Genomic DNA, 27,357 nt, shown 5'->3' on the forward strand with positions numbered 1-27,357 from the left:
GCTGTTCCCCCAGAGCCCCACCAGGAGGCGCCCTTTGCCCGCCGAAGCGGGCAGGCCTCGAACTCCTCCGGGCCGGGGTGGGCACCCCTTTGCGCAGGGCGGTGCTGGGTGCGGGTTGCGCCCGGGGTCCCCCGGAGGTCGATCCAGCTCAGCGCCCGCACCGCGTCCTGCAGCCGCTTGGTCGCGCGCGCCCCCCGCGACCCTGCCCGTAGCTGCGGCGCCGGCCCCGCGCCTCTCGTTCGGCCTGGGCCCCCGGGGCGGCGGCAAGTTTGCTCTCGGTCTCTCGGGCCCCTCGCCACCGCTCTCCTCCGGCGCCTGGGCCCCGAGCGCGCCGGGAGAGAGGGCTACGAGCGCTGGCGGGCGGCTCGGCGCTCGGGCCCCGAAGGGGCGCCCCCCCGGCCGGCGTGCGCGGGCCGCCGTAGTTCCCGCGCTGCCCGCCGGGCGGCGCCGCGCGCCTCGGCCGCGCTCCTCCCGCGCTGCCCGCTCCTCGCTCGCTCGCAGCCGGACACAGACTCTGCCTTCAGCTGCCGGCGGATCGCTCTGGAGCCGCCGCGGCGGCTGCGGAAGAAGGAAAAAAAAAGGAAAACAACAGCCCGGGGGCCGGCGGAGCAGCGCCCGGCCCCAGCTCAGCCCCCGGAGTGCGGAGCCGCCCAGGTAAGGGCAGGGCCCGCCGCGGCGCCCCCGGCCCGCACCTGCGCTGCCCCCGCGCCCCCCGCGTCCCATCCGCGCGGAGCCCCGCGCGCGCCCCCTCCCGCGCCCGGATTCCCTACTTCTGACGTCTCTGCCTCTCCTGCCCTCCGGGGCCGCGGCCCCGCACCCCGCCCCCACCCCCTTCCCTGCGCCCTTCCCTCCGTCTCCCGCCTTCAGCCAGCCTGTCCCCTGCACTCCGGTCTCTGCGTCTCCCGATCGGGCTCCGAACCCCCATCGCTCTGCGCCCGTAGTTCCTCCGGTCTCCATCCCCATCTCCCTCCCTCCGCATCCCTTCCCCGGGCTCGCCGTCTTCCGGGTCTGGTCCTCCCTCTGCCCCGGTGCAACTCCCAGCCCTGCCTCTGCCCCCTGCAGGGATGACGGCCCCTTCCCCACCCCGGCGCTTCTCCCCCGCACCTCGTCACCCTCCGCTTCTCTGGTCGTCTCGGTCCCCGGCTACAGCGCCCCATCCCAGCCCGGAGCCCACGAAGCCCCCTCCTCCAGTCCTCGCTGCCATCTGCCTCGACTGCCCCCGGCCTCTGCCCTGGACTCTGGCCACCACCACACACCCTACCCACCCCCCGCCCCCGCCCCCCAATCCTTCGCGCCGTCTCGCTTCGGGGGGAATAGCGTCGTATCAGAAACGACCCTCTTTTCCCTGGACGACTGAGGTTCCCACCCATCCCACCCTAGTTCACCCGAGTGGGAAGTGAGGGAGAAACTCCTGAGACCTGCATTTGGGCGTGTGGTGGGGGAGGGGGCTGGGCGGAGCGGGGGGAGGGGAGCTGACAGCGAGCTCCTCTCCAGTGAGGACTGGCGAGCGGTGCGCGGCTCGGACCTGGCCAGGGGAGAGGGCCAGCTTGCGACAGCTGGGACAGGGGTTTCTAGGCTCCGGGAGCACCTGTGTCTCTCTCGCTGGCTCCCTTGAGCTGAGGAAAGTGATGGGGGAGGAGTTGGAGCCCAGGGAGAGTTGGCGAGGGCCTTGGGGCTGGGGAGGCCGGCGGCCGGGGAGGACCTGGGCCCTCTGGGCCGCCGGGCTGGCAGTGGCCGGGCAATGCGGCCGGCGTCTCCCCCACCGGACCTCGGGCCGCACAGCTCTTGGCACCTCTACTTCATGCTGCCATCTTCCTCCTGGTGCTGTTGTCTGGTGATGCCACGAGGTGCCACCTCCCTGCCTCCCTCCAGTGGCTCTCCTGGGCATGTTCTCCCAAGGGCCTGGGTTGTCTGGAAAGCAGAGGGACCCCTGGGCTTCGCTGGGCCCCCTGAGCCAGGCAGTGGACGCCAGTCGAGACCAGACTGAGACGTCCCAGGACTGGCCAAGTGCCCGGAGCCTTGCCAGGGACGACGAGAACTGCCTTCATCTAAGCTCCCTGTGGGTCACCTGGGTGACTGGGGTGCTTCCAGGAGCACCTGCCAGTGGTGGGCGTGGTACCCCCTAGGGGAGAGGCTGTCTGGGTTGACAGTGGGCTGCGGGAGAGAGGACTCTGGTCCTGTTTGCTCCCTGAGTGTCTGTGCTTGTGTGATGCGCGCGGGCTGGGGAGAGGTCCACTGTGCTCTGGTCCCACTCGGGAAGGAACCCCGGGAACTCCGCTGGGCATCGCCAGGCTCTATTTGCTGAAGCTGCAGCTCATGCCTCTTCATTAATCAGGTTTATTATTTTCCTCACGGCTGGATGTGTTCCTCAAGGTCACGACCCTTTGGAGAGTTAATCTAATATGCACACATTACAGTGTCTGGGTTTGTTTAATTTTCCGTATTTTGTTCATTTCTCGTGGAGCGAGCCGTCCACGGAGCTGCGGCCCGGGCTTGCCCATCAGCCTCCTGCCTGCCTCACCAGCTCCATCCCCATCCTCCTCTGGACCTGTCAGCTGAGACCAAAGATGAATCTGGCTCTTGGAGTTCTTGGGAGAGCCTGGTGGAGGAGGGCAGGGGTTGGGGGGGGTGTTGAGAGGAGGTTCTGATTTTCTGTGTTTCCCCATCCCCCTCCCCCCACCTCCCTAGGCATCTTGATCATTGGCTAGCATTACCACCCCCCCCCGCCCCCCGACACCTAAAGTTCTTCCTAGAGACTGCCTCTGCTGCTTGGTCTGGCTTCCCAGTGTGGTTTTCCCTGAGGATGGAGAGGGAACTTTGCCTGGTGGCAGAGAAGCGGAGACTCTGAGGAGAAGGTCCCGGCTCCTGGAGCACAGGACCTCCTGGACAATGGGCCTCAGCTGTGCCTGGCGTGTCTCAGCCCGACTGAGAGGCAAGAAAGGAAGGAAGAGGGCAGGACGACCTGTCCTGGGAGACGAGGAAAAACTGCTCAGAAAAAAAACAAGAGGAACATGGAGTATGAAGCCGGTGGCTGTGCAGCTGATGCGGGTGGGCAACAGGCAGAGAATAGGTGTGGGAAGAAAACAGCTTTTGTTGCTTCTGCATAGTACGAGTCCCTTATGTGGTGATTGAGTTCCGCAGTTTACCAAGTGCTTTTTAGAAAAATTACTTTACTCGATCTGAACCAGACAAGCGTTTTGTCTATACCACTGCACTTCGGGGAGGTGTTATTGATCCCCTGAAAACTGAGGCTCGAAGAGGTTAAATGACTTGTCGGAGGCTCTGCAGCCACACCTGAAGCCTCCGGACTCCCAGCCCAGGGCTCTTGTGCCATTGTACAGGTGCTCCATCACTTCAGCCACGTCTGACTCTTTGCCACCCTATGGGCTGTAGCCTGCCTCTCTCTGTTCGTGGGATTTCTCAGGCAAGAATCCTGGAGTGGGTTGCCGTGAGACCTTCTCGACCCAGGGATGGAACCTGAGTCCGTTTTGTCTTCTAGTATTGGTAGGTGGGTTCTTTACCACTGGCGCCACCTGGGAAGCTACTTGTTGCTTTTTAAGGTCTTGCTGCTGTTCTGCCCTCCCTCTCCACGTCCCAGGCCTCAGCCCTCACATTCGCCAGTGTCAGCTCAGCACCTCTCCTTGCTGCGGGTGCTGGCTCCCCACCCCTACCCCAGTCTGTGGTCTGGCTGGTCCTTGGTTCTGCGTTCTCCCTGCCCCTAGACTGGCTGCATTGGCGCCCTGGCTGCCCTCCCACTCCCACCCCAGCCCATGGCTTCCTGTGGACCCCCCTCCTGCATAGTTCCCCATTCTCCCAGGCACACAGCCTGGCGGCCTTGCGTTGCTCGGCTCCCCCATCACACCCTTCTGCACCTTGTCACTTGAGCCTTGGTTCTTTGGGACACTGCTGGTGCCCAACCTGAACTTTTTCCCCAGGTACTATCCCATGTGGGGCTTCAGTGGCCCAGCCTTGGATTATGGTCACATAGCCTCCTCGCTGGGCAGGCTGCTCCCTGGCCTCCACGCCTGCCTTCCTGTAAAGGATGGTGTTTGGAACATGTGACCGGGTCTCCAGAACATCAGTGGTCCCCTCTGGTTCCTGGATGGAGTTCCCAGGCTGTGGCCTAGAGTTTATGTCTTCGACGTGCTGGTCCCAACTCTATGCCTGTGGACCTGACCCTCTGCCGTCTCTCTGCCCACCCTCACCCCAGGCACTCTATGCCTTGCTTTGTCCTTTCCTCCTCCTCTCTGCCCACCCACACCTTTCCCAGCCTCCAGGGTACCTCTGGAGCCACATGAGGTATAGCCTGGGCAGGAATCCCCTGCCCCCACCCCGGCCTTCCATCCCCAAAGTGTGACAGCTTCAGCGGCTCATGTCGGGCAGACGTGGGGTTCGTATCCTGGTGTCACTCCCTGGGTGTGAACAAATTGCTTAACCTCTCTGAGCCTCACTTGCCTCACCTGTAAAATGGGAACAGTCTCTTCTGCCTGAAAGGCTTGTTGTTGGCATGAATGTGAGCAGAAGGGACTGTGGTTTGTCAGCCCGGGGGGTGCCGGGGCGTGTCCCCACGTGGCCCCTCCCACACAGCCTCTGAGGTTTAGCTCCCAGCGCCTGCCTGCTGCATGTAATTGCCTGTCCCTGCTTGTCTTCCACCTGGATGGCCGGTCCCCTAAGGAACAAGGCCTTGGGTGCCTTGGCACATCCTCAACTCCAAAGGAGCAAGCGCTGTCCTTCGACAGCCCAGAAATTGGCCCCTGCCCCTAGTAGGAATGTGAGAAATAGTTGTTACTTGATTATAATATATGGTTACATAAAATAGAGTATGCCTTACCTGTAGCAAATCCAATAGGAAAAAAAACATTTTAAGCCACAGTACCAGCTGAGAGAAATGGTGGGAAGGAAGTAGAGGCTCAATTTAATGTTGGCTCATTTCTCTCGGTCACCCCGGAGACCCCGTGAATTAGACCTGATCATCTCTTACAGATGAAGAAGGGGGCCCTTAGGGGGGGTGTAGTCCATGGCTCAGACCAGGGAGCTCCAGAACCCCGCTTCCTTCCGGCCAGAAAAGGGGAGGAAGAGGCTCTTTATGAAAAGATACATCACAGGTTTCCTTTAAACAACTGAGCATCTCTGTCACCTCAGTGCAGCCCAGCAGTTATTGGGGGGTTACCAGCACCTTGGGGAGGCGGGACCCCTTCCAACAGGGTTATGAGCAGGTGGAGAGCACAGGCGGGCACATGGCGTGGTTGGTGCGGTTGGCACGTGTGGCGTGGGCATGAACCTGCAGTGGCCGCTGGTTAGGCCAGGTGTTCACATGGGGCTGGAGCTCAGGGATGCCGAGTGGGGACGGGGGTGCCCTGGGGCCTGGGTGACCGGCAGACGGGACCGGTGAGGCTGGGTCCTCTCGGCGGGGAGGAAGGGGTGCAGGGCTGGGGCAGAACTAACTGGAGTCTGCAAAGCCCGGAGAGCCAAAAATAAAAGGTTCAGCATTCTCTGGCAGAAGTGACTGGGTGCCTAGAGGGGGTGAGGGACCGGGATGAGGGTGACAGCAGAAAGGGGGTGCACTGGAGTGACATTTCCAAGGAGCGGCAGACGTGCTGACAGCTTGGGCACGCAGATGAGGGAGCAGGAAGTGTCGGAGGGAACTTCGAGTTTTCCAGCCTGGGTTTTCTTTCGGGAACAAGGGAGCCAGGAGGGGAGGAGGGTCTGAAGGAGGCTGGGGAGTGTGTACCCGGATGTGCTGGGAGGAGAGCGATGGGGCGTTTAGGGGTCTCCCCTGGGTGGCTCTGGGGTCCTAGCTTGCAGGCGAGCAGTCTTTTGCAAAGACGCATGCCTTGGGGCATCTGCCGCCCTGGGGGCTGCTTCTAGGCATTTCTGATGCCTGAATTTCACCCCCCCAGCCTGCTGGGCGCCCTCTCGGTCCTCGCCTCCTGAAAGTGGGACCCTTGTGCCCAGCACCCCCTCTGCCTGTCACCTCCAGGGCAACATGCCTTGCACAGAGCAGCTCTGAAATAAATATTAATATTTGTCTTATTTAAGTGGCCTCAGCTCATGTTTAACAAATGTCTGTCACGGAGATTTGTTCGTGGAATATGGTAGGTGAGGAGGGCAAAGGAAGGCTGGGTGGGCCTTCAGCCTCCGGGAGCTGGGGCTCCTCCACCATACGGGGCCTCGATCTCTGTCTCTTTCCACCCCTCCGTGGCCCCCTACTTGGTCCTGGACCTGCCTTTTCCCAGGATGTGGGGGCCCGAGTTGTGGGGCATGGAACAGGGGTCTAGAGGACAGTAGGCCACCCTTTGTTACTCCAGGTTTGACACTGGCCTGCCCTCACCTGGAGGGGTCCTTCTTTCCCCCACCTGCCTTCTCCTGCTTTTCTCAGGGAGCAGTTTGCTCAGAGGAAGCAGGGGAAACCAGGTGGCAGTGGATTTTCTGCCAGGGTGTACTGGGGGTATTTTGGCCATGGAAAGGCTGGGTGTGCCCAGTCTGGTGGGGACATCTTTGTGGGGGGGCGGGCGGTGCATATGCTGTAGACCCGTGGGAGAGAGCCAGCTTGGAAATGGGAAAACCAGGCTACTGATTGCCTCAGTTTCCTCTCTCTAATCTGGGCCATATGATAAGCTCGACCTCCTGATTCAGTGAGATAATTACGTGGAGTCTCCTTGGGGGAGGGAGTAGAGAAGGGTGTGACCCCTCGGGACAGAAGAATGATTGTGAAGTAAACACATATTTAGAGTTGGAGTTTAAGGGCCAGAGTTAAAACAGAGGATTTAATAAAATGAGAAATCAATAGCCCGGAGGACGTTAAGTGTAAGTGAGAGGCTGGCTACAAGGCACACTTTATAGGAAAAGAAAAGTGTAAGAAGCTGAGGAGGATGGGCGCGTCCGGGGCTCCAGGGAAGCTGGGGTGGCTTCTGCTCTCAGCCTGGCGGGGCTGCTGAGTGGGGAGGCTGGGTTGAGGGGTGAAGTGCTGCCGCCACCTTTTGGGGTCCGCCCTCTGCTCCTCTCTGCCTGAGCTGGGCACCCGGTCTCCCCTCCAGAGGCTGTGGGGCAGGTGGGCGGTGGTGGCTGCTCCTGGATCAGACCGCACGGGACTCCAACCCCAGCTCTTCCAGTCCCATGAGGAGCATAATACCCACCTGTGAAAGTCTCAGCAGGTGTACCAAGCGCTTGCTAAATGGGTGCAGTTGTTATTGTTAGAAGTATGATTACATTTTCATCTTTACAGAGTCTCTCCAGCCCTGTTCAGTTCCTAAGATGTTACGGAATACCATCCCTAGCCAGGTTGGTGAGAAATGGGGAAGCATTATTGGGAGGCAGCAGGGATGTTTTTTAAATCATCAGAGAAGAGGGAGGAGCCAAGATGGCAGAGGAATAGGACGGGGAGACCACTTTCTCCCCTACAAATTCATCGAAAGAACAATTGAACGCAGAGCAAACTTCACAAAACAACTTCTGATCGCTACCTGAGGTCATCAGGCGCCCAGAAAAGCAGCCCATTGTCTTCGAAAGGAGGTAGGACAAAATAAATCATCAGAGAAGTCTAGAGGGGTTTCGTCCAGGCAGAGGAGGCAGCCCCAGGCAGAGGAGGGCCCTGAAGTCCAGGGAGCTTAGGTTAGTTGTCCAGGTTACAAGGCAGGAATGGACCGAGCTAGGGCATCCTTTTCACTGGGCTTTGTGGCCTCCAGGAGGGAGGGAGAAGGCTGGGAGAGAGAGACTCATAGTCATTTGGTCCCATCCGGGCATCCCAACAAAATCAGATTAGAACTAAGAAGGAGAATGGTCTCGATTTAAAAAAAAAACACAATTATTTTTTCTTGGCTGCACCACGAGGCATGCAAGATCTTAGTTCCCTGACCAGGGATCAAACCCACGTCCCCTACATTGGAAGCGTGGAGTCTCAACCACTGAACCTCCAGGGAAGTGCCTGATCTTGATTCGTTAAGGCAGCAGTCTGTGAACTCCTTGAGGGCAGGGATACGGCCTTGGGTTTTTGACTCTAGCACTCAGCTGACACATAGTAAGTGCTCAATAAATGCTTGTTAAATGGACAGATGACTTCACAACAATGCCGATGCCAATAATAACAGCTAATGTTCGTTGAGTCCGTACCAGGCATGATATAAAGTGCTTTCCATAAAGGATCTTAGTTCATCTTAATAACTTTAAGGTACTGTTATACCCATTTTACAGATGAGAAGGCTGAGATTCAGATCAGGTGATTAATTAGCCCAAAGTCTCATAGTAAGAAGTAGAGCTGGAATCTATACCCAAGCAGTCTGATTTCACACCCTGGGGGTAAAGTTTCTATGTGTGTGTCTGTGTGGGTGCATACACATGTGAGCACACATGCACATGTATGTGAAATATGCACTGACTCTCCCCTAATTTCCTAGACTGCCCTCCGGCTCCCTCACTCCTCCTGTTCCTCATCCTGTGGGCAAGGCCAGGCATGGAGGAGGTGGGGAACTCTTGATGTACTCCAGCTTGTCTTTCCTTAGCCTGAGCTCTTTGACGCTGAGTGAAAGGCCTCTGGCAGCACTGGGGAAGCAAAGGCCACCCCCAACAGAGCTCCTGCAGGGGTAGCTGATCGTGTGCCCATTTTATCCAACGCAGAGGCTGGCCAGGTGAGGACCTGGCCTGCATGCTGGAGGAGGGAGCCACATGAAGCCTTGACCAGACTCTCTCGTGAGCCCAAAATTTTGAGCTCAGATGAGACTGGGCCCCACAAGGTCCTGGATCCCACCTTGCCCAGACCAGCCAGGGTCTGTGTGTTCACCATCCCCCCAGGGCCTGGGGTCAAGCTGCCATGCATGACTGCCCAGAGTGTGGGGAGGGAGTCTAACTGGGGTATATTGTACTCTCAGAGGCATGACAGGACATCTCTGGAGGAAATCTGAGGTGCCCTGCTGTTACCGTGTGGTTGTCAGGAATCTTTACAGCATCTCCCTGATTAGTACTGTTCGTAAGGTCACAGAAGAATGTTCCCAGCAAGGTTGGTGACAGGATGGGAGTCTGGGTATCTCTCTTTCTGGAGGCAACACAGACTTTTTCAAAGGTAGAGAGGACTAGAGTGGATTTAGGGAGGGCCAGAAGACCCTCATGGAGTCATTTCCTAGGGGGGTGATGGGTGGAGCTTGTCACCAAGCCCACCCCACCCCCAGGCTTCCATCAGTCAGCACAACCAGCCCTTTGCTGAGGCTGCCGATGCCACTTGCTGGTGTGTATCACATATTCAGAGGCTTGTGATGCCTTGGTGATCTCTTCTCCCCCAGGGATCTCACATGGCCTCAAACCTGAAAGGTAGATGCAACAGGTAGGAATTATCATCCCAGACTTTCAGAATTTCAGTAACTAGTCAAAAACAAGAGTTTATGGGTTGAGAGGTGGGATCAGGATCCAGGCCTGCTGCCCCTTGCCTGGGGCTCTGTCCTCATGCCTGAGACCTGCTGGAGGCCACCGCAGCTTTTGCAGATGGTGGAAGCAGTGCTCTTCCCCAGGCTAAGAATATTGCATTGAATAAAGCAACGTTTGTCCAAGAATGATAATGCCTATTTTATTGCTGGGAAAACTGAAACATGGGGAGGTTAAATGAATCATAGACTCTTATTCCTGGAGGGAACTTGAGATCATTCAGTCAGCATCCTACCTGTGAACATCCCATCTTGTGGACAGAATCTCTGCTGGCTGTTACCTAGCCTCAGCTCACCCTCCTGCTCCCTCCTCTTCCTCCTCCCCACCTTCTGAAATCTAGCTTTACTAAGCGCTTACCGTGTTATAGATGCTTCTGTGTATGTTTATTATTGTTTATTATAAGGTAGTGACTGTCATTCCTGTGCTATATAGTGGCTTCCCGGTGGCTCTGTTGGTAAAGAATCCACCTGCAATGCAGGAGACCTCGGTTTGATCCCTGGGTGGGGAAGGTCCCTTGGAGAAGGAAATGGCAACTCACTCCAGTATTCTTGCCTGGAGAATCCCGTGGACAGAGGATAGACAATAGTCCTTAGACAATAGTCCTTAGTCCAATAAATAAACAACAGTCGTTGTTGCTTATCTATTTTATATCTAGTAGTGTGTATCTGTTCATCTCCTGTTCTCAACTTAACCCTCTTCTTCCCCTTTCTCCTTTGGTAACCATACATTTGTTTTCTATGTCTATGACTCTGTTATGTAAATAAGTTCATTTGTACAATTTTTTAGGTTCTGTATATAAGTGATATCAAATGATATTTGTCTTTGACTTACTTCACTTAGTATGATAATCTCTAAGTCCATCGATATTGCTGCGAATGGCATTATTTCATTCTTTTTTATGGTGAAGTGATATTCCATTGTGTCCTCTTTATCCATTCATCTATCGATGGACATTTAGGTTGCTTCTATATCTTGGCTATTGTAAATAATGCTGCCGTGAACATTGAAGTGCATGTATCTTTTCAAATTAGAGCTTCCATCTTTTCCATATGTATGCCCAGAAGTAGGGTTGCCGGATCATATGGTACTTCTGTTTTTAGTGTTTTAAGGAATCTCCATAGTGTTTTCCTTAGTGACTTTTCCAATTCCCATTCATACCAGCAGTGTGGGAGAGTTCCCTAGATGCTCTCTAAGTATTACTTTGATCTTCCAACAACCCTCGGAAGTAGAGACTATCGTCTCTTTTTACCAATGAGTAACCTGAGGCTCAAAGAGGTTGCATACCTTATCCAGGGAATAAACTTGGCAGTCTCACTCATGCTCCTGACCTCTCATGAGGCAGGCTGTTCCTCGCCAGGTAGTTGTAAACAAGGCCGCGTGTGGGAGCACCCAGCATACTGCCTGGCATGCAGAAGGTGCTCAGGAAACACTAGTGATTCTCTCCTTAAAAATATCAGAACACTTTTCCTTATATTGAGCCAAACCTACTCCTCACAAATCCTTGTTCTGCACCCCTCCTTGGAGCCCCGTAAGGTACTTCTACCTTTCTTCTCCTTCCAGTCCTGGGGGTGTGAAGAGCCCTCATGAGCAAAAGGCAAAGCCTCCTCCTACCTGGGTTTCTGCTCAAGACTCTTTCCTACGGAGACTTCCCTGGCACTCCAGTGGTTAAGACTCCGAGCTTCTACTGTAGGGGGGCACGGGTTTGATCACTGGGCAGGGAACTAAGACCCTACATGCTGTGTGGCATGGCCAAAAAAATAAAGAGTCTTCCTCAAACTAGAGTATCCTAGCAGGAAGATGGTGGCCTAGAGCTGAGGGGGTGGGGTGCTCTGAGAATCCTACGAGGCTGGCACTGGTCTGGAAGGCAGGTAGGTGCATGATCCTTGGTCACGTCCATTCCCAGCGCACATTTCTCAAGTGCCTCTTGGGTGCCAGGTCTGGCCGCAGAGCAGCACAGGGTGGGCTTCCCCACCCCCAGGGCTGGGCGCACAGATATCTTCTGAATCTGTCAGATGATGGCTTGGGCCTTGAGTCCTGGGTACCAGGGACTGAGGACTGAGGTGACCGCCTGCTCCCATGAACGTCTGTGAGGCCACGTGAGGCTGCAGACACCCCGGGAAGGCCAGAAAGTTCAGATGACCCAATTCTCAGGGTAAGCAGCTGGGTGGAGAAAGCTTACCTGGGTGATCTAAATGAAAACAGTACCATACCATCCTCCTTTGAAAAGTAGGTGTCTCGCCAGAGTCCGGAGTAAATAGGCCGGAACGTGAGATGTGCCAGGTAGGGTGCAGATCGAAAGCAAACAAGGCGATTGCACCAGGTGAGCCGTGGAAGGTCAGCTGAGGATGTGCGTTTCCATCAGCACGAGGCTGGCGCCCCCCCCTCAGCTCCTCCCCAGGGGGAGAGGGTGCGCGGACGGGGATGCTCGGGGCCTGACCTTGGGCCTCAGGAGCTGAAGTGGACCTTGTCCCGTGTTCCTGGGCCAGGAATGCTGCCCCTCTTGTCACATCTTCAGTGTCCATCCTCAAATGTTCTGGCAAATCCTCTTCGCAGCTTACACCATAGGGGTCACCCAGGAGGTTACGGATACTCTTGGGTAACCTGAGGCCACACAGCTGGACCATAGCATCGCCGCTTTTCTCTGTATCTGTGTCTTCTCATGGTGGCCAGTGCCTCTCCAAGGACCCAGTAGGTGTCTCTGCTTGAGCCTCCAGCCCCGGCAGGGGATGAACTTAAACAGCGCACCAGTTGCAGAGGGTCCAGGGTGAGAGACCATGTGGCCGGATGCTTCAGGAAGGTCAGCAGAGGTCATCATCTGTCTCCCCAAGACATGAGCTCCAGTGGCACAGGGCCTGGGTCTGTTTCTCAGCATTGCCTCCCCAACTGCTTGGCTGGTACCAGCTTCTAATAGGTGTTTAAGACATATCTGTTGAATGAATGGCTTCTTCTGGGAGCCCCCTGTGTGCAGAGGCCCTGGATGGTGGAGTCTGGGGCTAGCGATGAGCCTCAGCTCTGGAAAGATCGGATGTGCAGCTTCAGCTCACAGACGTGTGGGTCCAAGGTCCACTTGGACCACCTGGACTTCCTCCTGGCGTCAGGGGCCAAGGGGGACTGGACGGGGGTGTCTGGTGAGAGCAGGGGTGGCATGTGCGGTGAGAGCTCTGACTTCACTCCCGTGAGTCAGGAGGGGGCTTGGGGAGCAGAGGCCTGAGCCCCAGGGTTGCTATCCTACACACGCGGTGTGAGCCGGGGATGGTGTGCCCCCAGAATTTCATTTCTTCCCGGTAGAGTTTTTGTGGGAGGGTGCCGAGCAGGTGGGCGTAAGGACTGTGGGGGCAGAGAACCTGGGAGAAAGCTGCCTTTTGTGGGGATGGAGGCCTCAGGATTCGGAGCGTGAGCTGTGGCCCTGTCTGCCGTTTCAGCCCCTGGATCTCAGGGCACAGTCTGGCACTGCACGTGGATGCAGAGTCCCAGTGATGCCTGCCGCTTGGTGCCAGCATGTTCAGCGGTGTCTGCTGGGTCTCCTCCTGGGCCCACTTCTGCTGATGGGCACTGGTGCCTGCAGGGCTGGGTTGAGAGGGGTCTGGGGCCAAGGGTGGGCTCCCTGGGACAGACCCTGGGTTGACTTGGGATGCCTGCCAGGGGCTCAGGGTACAGTAAATTTGTCCAGTCGGATTTAGTCCAATCACCTCATTGCCTTTTCCTAGATTTTTACCTTATTTTAAAAAATTAATTATTTGTTTATTTTTGGCTGTGCGGGCGCTCTCTAGTTGTGGTGCTCGGGCTTCTCACTGCGGTGGCGTCTCTCGTTACAGAGCTTGGGCTCTAGGCCCGTGAACTCAGTTGCTCCATGGCATGTGGGATCCTCCAGACCAGGGTTCGAACCCAAGTCCCCTGCATTGGCAGCTGGATTCTTAACCACTAGACCACTGAGGAAGTCCCCAGTCAGCTCATTTTACAAGTGAGGAAAGCAAGACCCAGAGAGAGGAAGAAGCTGGCCTGAGGTCACATGACTTGCAGCATCAGGATTTGAAATGGGGTCCCCTGGCCCCTGGTTCTTCCTTGTCTCCCAGCTGTCACTAAACTGGCTCTCCAGGAGCCTCTTCTCAAACCAGGGGAGCAAGCACCCTGCTCCAGTGCTGCGCTCCTGACTGGCCCAATTCACTGCCACTCCCACCCTCCCAGCTGCTAGCCCACCCTGTGAGTCCTCGGCAGGGCAGGGAATGAGCCCCAGAGCAGGCCTTGCCCTTTGGGACTTGTGACCCCAAGAGGTGTGTGCAGAAGAGACAGGCAAAGATGTGCAAACCCACAGGAGTGAGTAAACACACACCCCTCAGGGGCAGGGATATGTTCAGTCAGCAGTATGGTAAGACCCCCAGTGTCCAGGTTGAAATGGGCAGCACGGGGCAGGCTGACCATTCTCCTCTGAGCAATCCCAGGAGGCTTCCTGGAGGAGGGAGTTCCCCCCCCCACGCACTTTGTTGGGGGATTGTGGTCTGGTGTGACGTGTGAGAGGTAGCCTGGTGTGGTGGAATAGTGACAGGAGAGGGCCTTGGCCAGCCTGGAGTTGGCTACCCCATCTCTTCACTTCCTCTGTGTGCATGCGTGCTAAGTCGATTCAGTTGGGTCTGACTCTCTGTGACCCCATAGACTATAGCTGGCCAGGGTCCTTTGTCCATAGGATTCTCCAGGCTAAGAATACTGGAGTGAGTTGCCAAGCTCTCCAGGGGATCTACAGCCTTGGACAAGTTTGTTACCATGTGTGATGCCTCTGTTTGCTCAGCTATAAAATGGGGGTAATAAAAGAGCTAATCTCCTCAGCCTTGGGGAAAAGCAAATTGGATAACATCTATGGAAGGGCTTCTTAAGTAAGGCGCTTTCAGTACGCACTATACGACTTTATATATAAGATTTGAGAACAGGAAAATAAATCTCTGGTAACAAGTCAGGATAACAGTACCCTCGGAGGAGCCATGGGGGTGCAGGGGGCTCTATGATACTGATAATGCTGTCTCTTGATCTGAGAGCTGATACTATGGGAAATTCATGGAGCTCTAGACTTAATGTGCACTTTTCTGTACAAACATTATACTTTGATTTAAAAAGTTTTTCTTAAAAAAGAAAAACATTTTTGGGGTTCCAGGGCTTATAGGGGACTTCCCCAGCAGGACAGTGGTTAAGACTCTGCCTTCCAATGCAGAGGCCACGAGTTTAATCCCTGGTTGGAGAACTAAGACCCACATACTGTGTGGTGCAACCAAAAATTTAAAAAAGAAGAGGGGAAAAAAAGTAGTTAGAATGGCCAGACACTTCCCAGAGTGTCCTTGAAGAGGCCTGGAATGCTGTTAGTAGAAATAGTAGCTGGTTTCTGTGGAATGTTTCAGGCAGTGTGCTGCTGGTTTCACATGCACTTCCTCCCCTAATCCTTCCAACAGCCACATTTTACAAGGAGGGAAATGGAGGCTCAGAGAGGTCTGTAAGTTGCCCAAAGTCACACAGCCAACTTGGGGCAGAGCGGGGCACAGGCCAGGTGAGGCTCCAGAGCTGCCCTCTTGGTGAAGCATGAAGGACATGAGTGTGGCCCAGACCCCTCCTCAGCTAGCTGGAGGGTGGCTGCTGGGTCTGTGTTGTCGTCTTTAACTCTGATGATGCCAGGGTTCTGCTGGCCTGCAGCTTCTGGTGGAAGATGCAGAAGGGTGCTGCTCCCAAGCAGGTCCCAATCTGGAGATGCCCTCAGAATGGGAGTAAGGGGGCAGCCGGAACCAGATGTCTTGTCACTTGTCTGGAGAGCTGCAAGATCACGCAGGCAGGGTGGGGTGGGTGGCCTCTGAGGGTCCTGGTGGGGAGGGCACTGTATAGGGGCTCCAAGGGCAAATGATGCCTAGCTCAGTTTGAAACCTCCAGGGCAGATCCCTGCCAGGTGAGAGGGGAATGGCTGGAGAATTTCTCCTCCTAGCAGCCAGGGGAAGAGGGGAGCTTTTCTGCTAATGCCAATCCCCTTAGCACCTCTGGAGCCCCAGATGGGGGATTTGCATCTTCACCGGGCCTTACTGCTCCCGTGAGGAGCTTGGGGCATGAGTGCATCTTCCCGGTGTACCGGGGACTGGGAGGAAGATGGGAAGTCAGGCAGTTCCTTTGTTGCCTTTATTCTTAGCCCAACTCAGACTAAGCGGCCCTGCTCTGCAGCCTTGTCTAGTGGGAGAGAGATTCCATTGTGTTTGCCTTTATATGCAACTGGCAAAGTAGATAAAGCCTTATTGTCCAAAATTTCCAATCAGATGGGAAAATGAGGGCTCCTGGCATCATTCAGGTGTGCCGGAGGAGGGCAGACAACGGGAACCCCTCCCCTCCTCTGGGAGGCCTGCCCTGATTAACCCCTTCAGCTCTTAATGGTTATAGCCCAGCCCTTAGCAAGAAGGCACATGCTCTGATTAGAGTAAGCACAGTAGCAAGTTCTGGTTCTTTGAGATGGTTTATGTCTAAAGTCTGTCTCCAGTTCATTGATCCTCTCACTACCATTTGACTGGAGGTTGGCCGAGGGCAGGACTGTGAGGACGCGTCCTCTGGGCCTCCCTTAGAGAGTCCATCCACGTAATCAGTGCCAGTCTGCAGTGCTGGCTCTAGTGTCCCAGTGCAGAGTTGACTCTCTGCCTCAGGACCTTTGCACATGCTGTTCAGCTGCCTGGAACCCCTTCCGCCACCTCCTCTCCTCTTGCTTCTGCATCCTCTTCCAGGAAGCCCTTTCTGGTAACCTGAACGGGGCCCCTCTTGTTCCTCTGGCTCCTCCCATGCTCCTTCCCTCTGGAGCACTCCCCGGCTGGCACCATAACTGCCCATTCACAGTTCAGTTTCCCCTCACAGGGCACTGAGCTCTGGGAAGCCAGGGATGGGACTGGGCTGCCACACTCACTTCTGTGCCATAGCCTCTAACACAGGGGATCTTGCTGAATGTTTATTGAAAGAAGTGAGGCCGTTGAGCAGTAAAGAGAGGAGTAGAGCCCAGACCTTCTCTCTGGGAGCCCAGCTGCCGTGTCCACCTGCCTTGGAAGGAGTGCCCTTGGCTGTGGCTCCCTCCAGCGGAGTCGGAGACCTCGGATAGCTGTAGAGACAGGAGCCTGGAGACCCGTGTGGGTACCAGCGGCTGCATCTGTTGTGCTCAGTGCCGAGCATCTGACATCTGCCTGCAGGTGCTACATCAGAGTGGCCCACGGATGTGCCTGGAAATTCAAATGTGTCAGCCCCCTGTGGGGACTGGGGGTGACCAGGAAAGGAGATGTCCCTGCTTCATCCTTCCAGGGGGAACTGGGTGGAGGTGGTTTCAGATGGCCTGGACTCAGCCACTGTCCCCATTGTGTGCAAATTGCTTATAGGAGTTTCGCATCCAGTGTCTCATTTATTCCCTCCAGCAACCCTGGGAGGAGTGTGTTATTGGCCCATTTTACAGATAAGGAAAAGAAAGTTCAAAGTGATTAAGTGGGCATAGCCCAAGTCACATAACTGGTAAGCAACGGGAGCTGGGATTCCCAGCATACAGTGCCTTTCTCCACCCCACCCCCTGCTCCTTAGCTTTCCTACCTCTTAAGCGGCTCAGTGCCCTGCTTAGGAACCAGGGAGCCCCAAAGTGTGAGTCCTCAGAGCAGCCCCTCATCCTTGCTTGGCACCTGAGAGTCCATGACCTTGGAAGGCCCGTGTCCCTTCCAAGGGGAGGAAGTCTGGCTTTGACAAATAGCCCTGTGGTCCCAGGACAGGCAGGGCTAATTCAAGTGCAAACAGTGTATTAGTATTTATTACTCATGCTCCACTGCTAATAAAATTTGAGTTTTAAAAATAATGGTGAGCAAATGAATTGGTCGATGGCCTGTGGGGAGAAGATGCAGAAAGGATATTTCATGGAGACATGTGACAGGGGGCCTGAGCCACGGCAGGTTCCTTACTGAGGTGGGGGTGGGAGGGCTTATTTTGGGGAACAGCTCTCCACCCCTGGTCCAGTTTGAGAAGTCGTTAATCTGCATGTTAAAATTTGTTGAAAGTACATTTGCCAACTGCGGCAGCGTCTCCAGGCTGAGGAGGTGGCTGTTGGCTGGGGAAATAGCTCTCCAATGTCTATTTCAGTTATCTGTGCTTAAAATCTGTAATTTGGAAAGCTGCTTCCTGCAAGGTCCCATGACTGCTATCCAGCGCGTGCCTCTGTTTCTGACACCTGAGTTATAGAGCTGGCCAGGTTCTGCCAGGCAGGGCAGAGACCTAAGAAGGTTCTAAGAAAAATGGAGGGGAGGGACATATCATAGGTTCCATGATGCCTGGGAATTAGGAAGAGAGAGAGGGGGCCCCCGGGATGGGAGAGGGGACTCAGAACCACCCCCTCCCCTACAATAGATAGCACCTCTGTCCCTGTGATTCATCGGTTCCTCAGGAGCATCACGAGCTGGAAAAAGCATAATTTAAGAGAGATAGGACCTGCTACTGTGTGACTTTGAGCAAGTCACTTATCCTTTTGGTGACTTAGTTTCCTCATCCGTACAAAGCGGGTGATGAGCCCTGCGGGGCTGGCGTCATAGGATCCAGAGGGAAAACAGGACTGTGTAAGCAGAGGGATGTGACAGCCCTTCAGATATGAGCAGACAGGCTCCTGCTTTCCTCAAGAAATTGCTTTGCTTAAAGCTGGGCTTTTGGAGGGCTTAGAGAATGTGAGGGGATTTGGGATTTGCGTGTCTAGGTAGTACCTGCAACACCTTTCAGATTTCATCCATCAGCCGTGATGGACGAGGAGAGGCATGGCCCTCCCCACCCCGCTCCCTTCCCCACCCCTGTCCCCGCCACGGGTGTCAGCTCTGCAGCACTGCCCGGAGGATCGCTGAGACATCAAGAGTGCCCGCGCTGTGGACTCAGCACTCGGCACACTGCTCCCCAGTTCTCAGCCAGCCTTGAGGTATTAACCCACTTTACTGGAGCAGGAGGAAACTGAGGCCCAGAGCCGTGAGGGGGCCACCCAAGGTCACAGTTAGATCTGAGCTCTGCCTGCTCCTTCAGCATCCTGCCGCCTCAAGGTTCTGGCCCACGGCTGCCTCGCCAAGGTGGGGTCAGTGACCTCGGGGTGTCCCTGTGGAGTGGCTGCCATCCCCGCTTCCTCTCTTTCCCCCCCAAATGGAGACTCTCCTCCTGCCCCATCTCTGGATGCTCTGAGCATGAAGAAAGACTTCATGTGTGTATGTGGCAGGTATTTTACCTTCCAAGTACCATGAACTGCAGGGACAAGACTTCCAAAGGCCAAGCTGAGGTCATGGCCGCTTGGACCCTGGGCTGAAGATGCAAAGATGGTTGCCTGATTCTGATTCTGACCTCTTGGAGTCCTTTGTGGCTCCTCCCAGTTCCAGAAGTGGCCCGACCCTGCTGCCCTCAACATCCTTTCCCCAGCCCTGAGGCCAGACTCTGAGTGTCCACCCAGGCCCACTCTTCACCCCCCACATCTTTTGATCTGGCTGATCCAGTACCACGGAGTCTGCCCCAGGCATGGACACCGTGGCCTGGTGGCCCTGTGACATTAGCAGGGGAAGTCCGAACAGCTGGGAGGCATTGAATCCAAGACCTTGGCAGTGGGGGGAGTGGGCATTGTTTAGACATTTTGTGTAAATTAGTATTATTGTAACTGTTAATTGAATGTCCATTGACCGCCTGTCAGAGGTTTGATTTAATCTGTCCTTCCCCTCTGAGTCTCGGTCCACTGCTTAAACAGTTTGCTTGCTTTGCGCTCGTCTTTCTTTCTCTAATGTGGTCTCTTTCCCTGCATCGCAACCTGAGTTTCATCTCATTGGCTTCATAATGAGCATCTTCTGTTTTCTGGCACTGACTGTGGCCCCTAGTCCCTCCCAAGTGGATTCCCAAGACTCATTCCTTAACTGGAGACTCAAGACAGACATAGAGTCAGCCTGGTGTGTTTCTTTGGGGGCTTTGAGTGCTTTGAGATGTTTTCTGGAAAGGAGTAGAAAGGGCAGTGGCCTGGAGACTTCGGGGATGAGCCCCGGTTTTGCCTCATTCATTCACTCATTCAGCGAGACACCAGCTCTCTGCCAGGCTCTGTGATCAGCACTCAGGGGACGAGTTCCTGTGTTTAGCCTTCTGTTGGAGAGGAGTGAACAGCTGGTCCAGTGCAGCGTGATGGTCAAGGCAGGGGGCCATGGGGACAGAGAGGTCATCGGAATCAGACGTGGGCGGCAGGAAAGGCTTCGTGGAGGAGGAGCAGTGCCTGCAAAGCAGCTTGAGCTCTTCATTCAGAAGACAAGGAGGAGGTAGCCTGGCAAAGGGCACCCCAGGCAGAGGAAGCAGCAGGTAACGGTGGGGCTCCTAAAGAGGTGGCCGAGAGGGACTGATGATCATTACAGTGATGATAATATATTGAGACTCACTGAGCATCAGGCAGTGTCCAGGGGCTTTTCCTGGATTATCTAGTTCAGTCCTTATAACAACCCCACACGCAGATGCCATTGACATCTCCTTTAATGACTGAGGTATGGAGCCTGGATCTCACCTGTCCTAGTGAAGGAACCAGAGCCGTGGACTCAGGTGTCTGATTCAGGGTTGCTGGCTCCTTCAGCATCTTGCTGCCTCTGTGTCTGTCCCAGGGATGTCACACCAAGGGTTGGGTCAGTAACCTTGGGGTGTCCTTGCTGAACCAGAGTGTGGAGGGTCTTATGTGAGTACATGGAAAAATTTTACCTTTATCCTGAAAGCTACAGAGAGCCACTGAGAAATTTTAAACTGAGGAATAGCTTGATCAGGTTTGTTTTTAGAATTAATCACTCTGGCTGCTGTGTGGAGGATGGATGGGGCTTGATCCTGAGTGGAGGCATGGAGGGCAGTTGCTGAGTGGGGCCGTGACCCTGCGAGGAGGGCTGGGGGCTGGCTCAGGTGGGGGAATCGGACTGCAGAGATGACATGGGCTCTAGAAGCACAAGGAGGCAGAATCTGCAGGACACCTAGGGGTTGCTCGGATGAGGGCGAGGGATGGTGGGTGAAGGCAGGGTTAGATGATTCTGAGATTCCTTTATTGTTTTTTTTAACCAAAGGTTGCAAAATTTTATTTTTGTAAAGTCTCATCAAAAGTTAAATTATTGGAACTCCCCCGGTGATCCAGTGGTGATCTGCGCTTCCAATGCAGAGGGTATGAGTCCAATCCCTGGTCAGTGAATTAGATCCCACATGCCGTATGGCATGGCCAAAAAATAGAGAAGTCAAATTATTACCTATTACAGTTCCTCTTTTGTTGTTCTGAGGTCAATTTCCAATGTGTACAGGAGGGGTTTTCCCTCATAGCACCAGGCAATTCTCAGACATCAAAAGGGTATTCAAGAATTCAGCTCAATCCTGACACCATCTACCATAGTCTAGAATCAGATTACCCTGGTGAAGGGCTCAATCCCCCAAGAGCATCCTCCACTTCAGAGGCCGGCATCACACCCAGGTAATGGCCTGTGCTTCTGACCCACTGGCTAAAGGATGGAGGTTCCCACCATTGCCTCTAACTCAGGATGGCCGATGGGCTATAAATCAGAGGTTCCCACCACTTCCTCCTTGGGGTCGATGATTTTGCTAGAGCGGCTCACAGAACTCAGGAAACATTTTTCTTACCAGATTACCCGGTAAAGAATATAACTAGGGGACAGCTAGATGGAAGAGATGGGGAGGAAGAGGTACAGGGGAGGGTGGGGGGTTTCCGTGCCCTTTCCAGGGGTGCTGCTCCCCACAAGTCTCCACGTGTTCACCAGCCTGGCAGCTCTCTGAATCCTGTCCTTTCGGGTTTTACTGAGATTATATTGCATAGTCATGATTGATTGATTAAATCCTTGGCTATTGGCAATTGATTCAGCTGCTAGTCCCTCTCCTCTCCCAGAACCCTCCAATCATGTGGTTGGATCTCCTGGCAGCCAGCCCCCATCCCCAGGGGAGGTCCAGAAGTCACGTCATTAATGAAACAATAGACACTTTATCACTCTCATCACTTAGGAGATTCCAGGGGTTTTAGGAGCTCTGTGCCAGAAATGGGGACGAAGACCAAATACATATTTCTTATTATAAATTGCAATATCACAGTTTCCAAATCAATAAAAATATCTTTATCATAGAATGACTCATATTCCCTGAAACGAGAAAGGAATCCCTTCTAGCTGCAGCATGTTGATTCTGCTGATGAGAAGACTCAAATGTGGCAGGAATCTTGAAGACTGTCAGTTGATAGGCCATTGGCTTACTAGCATTAATTTTTTGATAGCATGATTTCCAAAACACAGAAGATGCGTGTTGAAACTCACTAAATGTGATTTAATTTAAAAAAAAGCATTCTAGTACTTCATACCTTCTAAATGTAACTGTAAGGCTTATTGGCTACAGAATTATTAATAGGAGTTATTTCAGTAGGACAAGAGGTTTTTTTCCCCTTAGTTTTATTGAGATATAATTGACATGTATCATTGTATTCATTTAAGGAGTACAGCGTAGGAGTTTAACTTGCATATATTCAGTTCAGCTCAGTTCAGTTCAGTCACTCAGTCATGTCTGACTCTTTGTGACCCCATGGACTGCAGCACGCCAGCCCTCCCCGTCCATCACCAACTCCTGGAGTTTACTCAAACTCATGTCCATTGAGTCAGTGATGTCATCCAACCATCTCATCCTCTGTCATCCCCTTCTCTTCCCGCCTTCAATCTTTCCCAGCATCAGGGTCTTTTCATATGAGTCAGCTCTTCGCATCAGGTGGCCAAAGTATTGGAGTTTCAGCTTCAACATCAGTCCTTCCAATGAACACCCAGGACTGATTTCCTTTAGGATGGACTGGTTGGATCTCCTTGCACTCCAAGGGACTCTCAATAGCCTTCTCCAACACCACAGTTCAAAAGCATCAATTCTTCAGTGCTCAGCTTTCTTTATAGTCCAACTCTCACATCCATACATGACTACTGGAAAAACCATAGCCTTGACTAGACAGACCTTTGTTGGCAAAGTAATGTCTCTGCTTTTTAATATGCTGTCTAGGTTGGTCATAACTTTTCTTCTGAGGATATATTATGCATATATTATGAGATGATTACTGCAGCAAGTTTAGTTAGCATCCATAGTCTCGTAGAGATACAATAAAAAGGAAAAGAAAAAATGGAAAAGAATTTTTTCCTTAAATCCGGAATGTTTTAACTTAAATCCAGAGGGTATACTCTTATCAACTTGCCTGTACCTCATTCAGTGGTGTTAGGTATAGGCATCGTGCTATACATCACATCCCCACTACTTATTTATCTTATAACTGGAAGTTTGTACCTTGTGACCATTTTTTTCCCAACATCTCTCCCCCCTTCCCCACCTCTGATAACCACAAGTCTGACTTGTTTTTCTCTAAATTTGGTTTGTTTGTTGTTTAGATTCCACGTATAAGTGAGATTGTACAGTTTTTGTTTTTCTCTATCAGACTCAATTCACTTAGTAAAATGCCCTCAGAGTCCATCCACATGGTCACAAATGGCAGGATTTGCCTGTGGGTTATTTTTATGGCTGAATAATATTCCCTTGTCTATATATGCTCCATCGTTTTTGCTGAAATATAGCCAATTTACAATGTTGTGTTAGTTTCAGGTGTACGGCAGAGTGATTCAGTCACACATAATATATGCCACATCCATATGCTTTATCTATTTATCCATTGATGGACACTTAAGATTGTTTCCATGTCTTGGCTTTTGTAAATATTGCTACTGTGGACATGGGGGTGCAGATATCTTTTTGACATAGTGTTTTCATTTCCTTTGGATGTATTCCCAGAAGTGAATTTGCTGGATCAGATGGTCATTCTATATTTAATTTTTTGAGGAACCTCCATACTGTTTTCCACAGTGGCTGCACCAATTTATAATTCCACCAACGGTGCACAAGGGTTCCCTTTTCTCCATATCCTTGCCAGCATTTGTCATCTGAGTCTTTGTGTAGGGCAGCTGGGAGTCATTCATGAGACGGGGTGTACAGGGGAGGACTAGATTGCAGTTCAAGTGATGGAATCAGTTCTGTTTTAGACTCGCTGATTTGAAGTGACTGAGGATATCCACATGATGTCCAGTGAGCGATTGAATGTACACCCAGAGCCCAGGAGAGAGGCAAGGGCTGGAGATGCAGATTTTGGAACTGGATCACATAGACGGTGCATGGATTTGGATGAGCTCTCCTTGAACATTTAATGTCAGAAGAGGGGAGGCCTGGTGACAGGGTTCTGAAGCCTGCCCACACTGAGGGCCTGAGTCCATGAAAAGGACTAGAGGAAGGAGCCAGATTTAGAAGGACAGCCCGGAGAGAGAGAGACAGGTGTCGCAGAAGCCTCAGTAGAAGTGGAGGCGTGATCCAGGGTGGAGTGCAGCGGAAAGGTACAGTGAGCGAGGCAAGGGCAGACTTTGCTTAGCGATGTGGCAATTTGGGGGCTCCTGGGGACCTCGGAGGAGCGCAGACTGGGAGGGGCACAGTGAGGAGGTGATTGCAACCATGGAGGAGTATCAGATAGGATGAGAGACGACCTGTAACAGGTGGTCTCGGTAGCTTGGTTAGGGAGGGGAGGAGAGAATGAGAGCCCTGGGCAGGGGCAGAGATCCCTAGGAAGCCTCTCCATCCTTTGGGAGACCTGAGCACGGTTTATAGTGAAGAGAGGAGGGTAGGGTGACCAACTTGGTCACCTAGATGCCTAGAACTAGGGACTCCTTAAACTCCGGACTAAACCCGGGATGCTTCCAGGCAAACTGGGATGATAGGTCCCCCTGGGAGGGCTGAAGTCCCGTGGTGAGCTGGCTGGTGCTGGACCAGGGGTCGTGTGGGGGAAGCCTGCTGTGCGGTTTGCCAGTTCCCATGGTGTGAATACTCTCGCTGTGGTCCATGGAAGCTACCAACATGATGTCACTGAACAGAATTGGGAAGAGGGGTCACAGCCTAGTCTGTGAGCCATCTGGGCTAGTTCCAGCTCACCAGGTGGGGTGTGCGGTGGGGAGAGAGCCCAGGGAGGGTTCCTGGAGGCAGGAGCGGCTTCCTGTCCATGGGAACCAGTGGGAAGAGGCAAGGGTGGACTAGATGCAGGGAGGGGGCTTCAGGGCCTTGCCACTCCGCGGCCTTGATGGTCTCCAGGGAGGACAGGCAGACTCACTTTTAGAATGTGAAGGGGTAGGTGCTAGGAGTAGGGGCTTGGGGAGTTTGGAAAAACCTGTGAAAAGAAGGGAGAGAGAGCGGACCGGGGCTCCAAGGATCACAGAGTAGCACAGGTCAGGGTCAACAGGCTCGAGAAGCTAATGTGGAGGTGGGAGGGAAGAAGCTGGCCAGTTGGGGTTTGGTAGGACAGGGGTGATCGAAGGCCAGGGGAATAGGAGGGCTCAGGGTCACAGTTAGTGCAGTAATTAGCCATGGGTTTCAGGCCAGTCAAGGCAGAGGGGGAGGGAACCACTGCATTCAGAGGTTCAGAAATTTAGTGAGTGATGGGCCTTAGTAGGCAGGCGAGGAGGGCAGAGGTGCAAGTCCTAGAGTTGGTACTGGTTTGGGAAAAGTTGAAACAATGATCAGGAGCCGTGCGGCCCTGTGGAGCCAGGTGTGACTTGAGGGAGGGGCCGCAGGTGGGCAGCCAGACCTACACTTGGGTAAATACACCTGCGCTGTGACCTGGCTGTACCACGAGGGACGTGGAGACACCCTCTTTCCGAGCAGGGGAGGCTGAGGCATGCTCACAGGGGTCTGGAGGGAAGCCCAGGAGGGAAGCATCCAGTCAGGTCCGGTCTGGAGCCCCTGCCCTCCGTCACGCCCCTCATTCTAGCCACAGAGCTGAATTCCTGGTCCGGGAGCCCAGCCATCATACAGGACCAGCCAGGCCCTTCTTTGGAACAGGGCTCGGCTTTGAGAGTCTTCCTCTGCTTTGTCTGTGTTCTCGGGCATATTTTGGGGACCCAGAGAACAGAACCGTTGGCTGCTTCAGCCCCAGACTAATGACTTGGGGGTTTAGAGGCCCAGAAGTCAGAGATACATGTGTGTGAGTCCCAGTCCTGGCATGTGGACTCCACGGGTTGTTCATTAGGATGCGTAACCTCTCCAAGCCTCAGTGTTCTCATCTGCAAAGTGGGGATGATAATAGCCCTCACCTTATAAACCTGGGAGGATTCGGTGGACTGCTCCACGTGAAGCGGAGTGGCATACCTGTGTGCATAGTTAGCATTAGCTCTGACCACTGCGGCTGTGTGTCCTTTCCAGCAGTCCCGTCAGCCAGTCCTTATCTTCGTCAGCCTCCTCAGATTAATAGGATAGTCTTGGCTCCCCATCACCACTGCTGGAAGTAAAAGTGAGGCAGCTGAGGGCCTGCTTTTCCTCTGAAGCGCTGGCCAAGTTCCGTGGGTAAAGGAACACTGTCTATGCCGTTCTGGTTGGTACTGTCTAGTGGCAACCAAGCGTTAAGTCTCAGAGATCAGGATCCCATGGCAAAACATTCCTGTCCTTCCCCTGTACTCTCTGCCCCTGCCCCTCTTTTTTCCTTACCACCTCTTTCTTACTACCTTCTAATATGTTTTGGGGCTTCCCTGGTGGCTCAGACGGTAACGAATCTGCCTGCAGTGCACAAGACCCAGGTTTGATCCCTGGGTCGGGAAGATCGCCTGGAGCAGGGAATGGCCACCCACTCCAGTATTCTTGCCTGGAGAATCTCATGGCCATAGGATCCTGGCGAGCTACAGCCCATGGGATCGCAAAGAGTCGGACACGACTGAGTAACACAACGCTTCTAAAATGTTTACTTATTTGTGTTGTTTGTTTTCTGGCTCCCCTAGAATGTTAGCTCCATGAGGACAGGGATTTCTGTGTTTTGTTCACTGCTCAATCCCCAGTATCTGAAGTAGTGCCTGGTATACAGTTAGCATTAAATAAGTATCTATTGAATGAATGGCTAAGCCCCAGATAACCTGCAGGCTTTTTTCTTGCTGGTTTTTGTCAGCTGCCTGGCCCCTACATCCCTGTTTCAGAATCTTGCACTATTTATAAAGCCTGATCTAGCTAGTTAAAATATTGTGTAGTGCAAACAACTTGCTATAGGATCAGAAGGGAGGGAATAAATCATTCTATCCAGAATGGGAGTAGGACAGGCTTCACGGAACAGATGACATTGAACTGGCTTTGAAGGATGAATAGGAGTTTTCTCGGCGGAGAAGAGGAGAAAGGAGACTCCGGGCAGCGCCAATAATATGAACAGAGGCACGGGTGCTATGAATGTACGTGGAACATTCAGGGAATGATGAGGAGTACCCAGATGTAAAGAATGTGAGGTGTGCTGGCAGACTGAAGGAAATGAAGTGGAAATCTTGGGATGACATCTTACGGGTGTAAGCAAACATGCCTAAGAAGAGAGAACAGTAGTTGAGAGCCCAAACTCGGGGGCCAGGCTGTTTGGATTCCGATCCCAGCTGTACCACTTCCAGCTGTGTGCTTCTGTTTGCTGAAAAGAGGAGATAATGAGAATGTTCACCTCACAGGGCTGAAGTGAGGATTAAACGAGTGAAATATATGAAGCAGTTAGTACCTGAGCATAGTAAGTGACATGAACATTAACTATTATTATTATAGCAGGAACCCAGCGAATGCTGAATGCTTTGGGTACACATATCCATGCACATTTGCACTGCCACACATAATGAGCAGTCCTCAAGTTATGAAACTGATGCTATAACCCACCTCCAATCAGCGGGCATCATTTTTATTTCTCGGCGGCAGGCATGAATGCACTTGAATGTGGTATTAGCAAGCTTGACTGGCTGCTCCTGACCAAGGGCTGCATTTATACCTTCTTGGGCCAAAGCTAGGGATCAATCTGAGATGATGACAAACAAAGGTAACCACAAAGTCATTCTTAGGGGAGCTGCGGACGATTATCAATGCGATTCTAGAAACATTGTGCTGAGAAAT

At 53.4% G+C, this 27,357-nt stretch overlaps 1 protein-coding gene across 1 annotated transcript in view; it reads left to right on the plus strand.

Moving 5' to 3' along the window:
* Positions 1-464: 464 nt before the first annotated feature.
* Positions 465-27,357, plus strand: part of GRIK4 (glutamate ionotropic receptor kainate type subunit 4) — a 484,233-nt gene continuing 457,340 nt past the window's right edge. The window contains exon 1 of the mRNA XM_043482502.1: positions 465-654. The gene's annotated coding sequence lies outside the window, so the exon portion shown is untranslated. The remainder of the gene's footprint in view (positions 655-27,357) is intronic.

This window comes from Cervus canadensis, chromosome 11 (assembly GCF_019320065.1).
Source record: "Cervus canadensis isolate Bull #8, Minnesota chromosome 11, ASM1932006v1, whole genome shotgun sequence".
In the NCBI taxonomy this organism is placed as follows: domain Eukaryota; kingdom Metazoa; phylum Chordata; class Mammalia; order Artiodactyla; family Cervidae; genus Cervus; species Cervus canadensis.